The 3,826-nt window shown below is 26.6% G+C and overlaps 1 non-coding gene across 1 annotated transcript; it reads left to right on the forward strand.

Moving 5' to 3' along the window:
- Positions 1-3,065: 3,065 nt before the first annotated feature.
- On the forward strand, positions 3,066-3,138 carry TRNAR-CCU (transfer RNA arginine (anticodon CCU)). Its single transcript has one exon. It is a non-coding gene; the product is annotated as a tRNA-Arg (tRNA).
- The last annotated feature ends 688 nt before the right edge of the window (positions 3,139-3,826 follow it).

Here is a 3,826-nt window from a genome sequence, read left to right on the forward strand (position 1 = left end):
AATCAAAAGTACAGATTGAAATGTTGATTTCCAAAGAAGAGCATCGGATTGTGTCTAATTGTCCTTTATACATTAGTTTATATCAAAAGAATGGAATCTAAGCCATTTCTAAATAAATATATGTATAATTTTTTAATTAGTTATACATAATAATTGGTTTATGAATATGAATGAATTAGTATAATTATTAGATAAATAAAAAAATTAAGTCGTGATGATTTATATGTGATTGTGGAAAGAAGTTATGAATACATAATATATTTATGTACAATTGGTGAGACTATATGAATCACTTTTATTTGTGGGAAGGAATGTTTTGGAAAGATACTTAAAAAAAAATTGGTAGATAACTAATTGAAATGTCACTATATTAGAATTGATATAAATAGGTATGATTATAGAGAATTGAAGTTATTAAATAATGGTAATACTTTTTTAGGTATGGCTAGTTAAGGAATAGATTTCTATTATCAATGAAAATATAAAATAATTATGAGAAGAATGATATGTTGTCATGAATAAAAACATATCAAAATTGTGAATAATGATTCCTTAATAATGTAGATAGAATCTAACAACCATTCCTGATTATGTCAAAAGTAGACAATTAAGTTGAATGCAAATCTTTCTTATTCTTATTAATAATGACCATATGAGAATCTCGTGAGAAGGAACTTGTTTGTGTGCTTTAAGAGACTATTTGATGTTTATTCAAATTGATCATTACAATCGTTAAAGATATTGGTAATGAAATGTGGTCAACATTTAATATACTAATGTTTACCAACAAATACATGAATTAGAAATAATGAAAATAGATGTCAATTTAATCACCATAAGTCAATTAGAGAAATTGTGAGTGTATCTTATAAATTGAGATTGAAAATTAGACAAATAAATATTTTTCTAGGAATGTTATAGTGAAGCCAACCACAAAGGGTCCAATAATAATCTTAGAGGAAGGGTCATAACATTTGATGAAAATTTGATTTCTAACTTGTACAAGAGATTCAAAATATATTTAAACTTCATTTTAACAAATCTACCATTTTCTTCCCTTTCATATCTTTCATATTTTCTTTCAAAATCAACTTTTGTTTTAAATTTCTTCTTTTATGTTAATGAACTTACTTTCATAATAGAATTGTATTTTAAAATAGAAGAATAAAATAGTAATTGATCTAAACATTGGTAATGGTTGATTTTAAAAAGAAGCCAATAACCTACTTTTAAGTACCTAAACCTTGGTTTTAATCATTTTAAGGGATAAATTTTCCTCATATGTTAGTGTGTTAAAACTCATAATCTTATATGTATCTATTGCATCCATATTTTTACCAATTTCTACACATGTATCATTTATCCATCTATGTTTACACATTCTTCCATGCATTTACTCCCTATATCAAGATAATTATCTCTTTAGATCATTTTTCATGACTTAGATTAGTTTGTTTAGTTCTACAATGTGAGGAATTACCTCAAATTCAATGTTCTAATTCTAATATTATTATTTTCAAATCATCTTGCTATTCATTATGAGCCAACTTGGCACATGTTTGTGTGACATGTTCTTATGTTATGGTATATGAAGACAATCAATATGCAATTAATTTATATGAGAGAACATTTAGAAACATTTCAACTTGTAAAGAAAAAAATAATATTTTTCAGATCATTTAAATATATTCCATCTATATGTTGGTATATGTTATTTTCCATACTACTTGTCCTTAATTTGAACCAAAAGGGTTGACCTAGGAGAACATGACCATCTATCGATTTTGTCATCTCTTATAGCGTGTTTCCAAACACCTCCTTGAGAAGTCCAAATGGAAAATAAAGTGAATTTGAAGGTGATTACTAGTGCACATTCTAGCACAATATTATCACATAGTACATACCAAATTTTCTAGAGGGATCAAATCTATATGAGAGACAATTATAACAAATTTTAATTTGTAAAGGGACAAATAATCTAATTCGGATCATTTATATATAGTCCATCTACATAGTGGTAAATATTATCTCCTATTCACTCATTATCCTTAATTTTACCTACCAAAAGGATTGACCTAGGAGAACATAATCATCTACCAAGTTTTTCATCTCTTATAAAGTGTTTCTAAACACATCCTTAACAAGTTTTGATGGAAAATAAGGTGGATTTGAAATTGATTACTACCACACATTTTAGCACAATATTATCACATGTACATGCCAAATTTTCTAGAGAGATCATACATTATCTTTGTGTCATCTCTTGTGCCTTGTTCCTTGTGCCAACCCCCTCTCATCCCCTCTCTTTTTATGTTATCTTGGTCAGCCACTAATCTATTAAAAAACACTCCATCATCCTAAGGACGTATCAAAGAGTAAAGAGTGGGACCTAAAACATTGAAAGAAAAAACAAACAAACAAACAAACAAACAAACAAACTATCACACAATCCAATCTAGAAGTAGTTTCACCAATTGCAAGGATTGTGGAAATTTGCAATCTTTAGTTTAAATATGTGGTAGTTGAGATTGATCTCACAAAGCACAAAATTGATTGACAATTTTTTTAGGCTTATTCAGATTCTACTACACTCATCAAAAATATATTAATTTTTGAACTATGAATTAATTCTACATGACATAAACAAATTTTCATTAACATTGATTCTAGAACTAACTACCCCTAACTTCTACATTTAGTTTTCAACATTTATTATATTTATCAAACTCTATTATCTAAATTAATTATTTATCAAGTGATTACAGTTTTTTTTTTCAAAAATTATTATCCTACATATATATAACTGTAATTTAAAAATTTGAACAATCATTCCACAATTATAATTTTTTAAAACTATGTTAATTAACAATACTTTTTTAATCAAAAACTATAATTTTTTAAAACTAAACATTAAACATTTCAAATTCGTGTCCACTTAAAATTAAGTCATAAGAAATATTAATGTGAAAGATTCAAAGGGCCCGCACGAATTTCGTGGGTGCATTAAACGGAAGTAATATTAAAAATAAATTAATATAATTTATCCAAAGACATTTACAACAAGTGCGCCTGTAGCTCAGTGGATAGAGCGTCTGTTTCCTAAGCAGAAGGTCGTAGGTTCGACCCCTACCTGGCGCGATCTGCGTGAGTTTTTGTCTATTTGTTGGTTTTACTAGTTTTTAACATGTTTTAATAAATGTATATATTAATGATTAAAAAAATTACTTCAAATATTGTCACTAAATTAATTGAAAATGAGATATTAAAACAAAATATAGATATGACCTCTCTTTTTCTATTGAGAATACAGAAGTATTATTTTTCAGCTAATAATTTATACATAAGTTGGTCTTAAAGAGTAAAATTTGAGTGTGGTGTAGTTCAAAATATGTTTTCTTAGAAGGAAATAGGACATAAAACAAAAGACTTTAAATATTAAACACTACCTTTCACAATGATCACTCAAAAAAAAAACATTTATTATAGATTCTATATTATAAAATGAGTTATCTTTATCCAAACAATAGATTGAACATCTTTTTTCCAATTTATATATTTCTCTAAACATCTATTAACAATTAAATAACCAAATTGTTGTTCAGGGGTAACAATCAAATTCTAGGGCGAGGACATACATCATCAAAATTTGTCCTTCACTCCAAAAAAGAAAATAAAGTTGTTACAATCTTATTAAAAAAAATTAAAATTGTATCTTTTGCATGGATTTTAACTTGTTATATTAAAGTCATCTATGATGATTTTCCATGAATTGTCATTAGTTGTTAATTATATGTATAGGAGTTATAATCCTCTAGTTCTTGGCCAC

This window comes from Cryptomeria japonica, chromosome 1 (genome assembly GCF_030272615.1).
Source record: "Cryptomeria japonica chromosome 1, Sugi_1.0, whole genome shotgun sequence".
Classification (NCBI taxonomy): domain Eukaryota; kingdom Viridiplantae; phylum Streptophyta; class Pinopsida; order Cupressales; family Cupressaceae; genus Cryptomeria; species Cryptomeria japonica.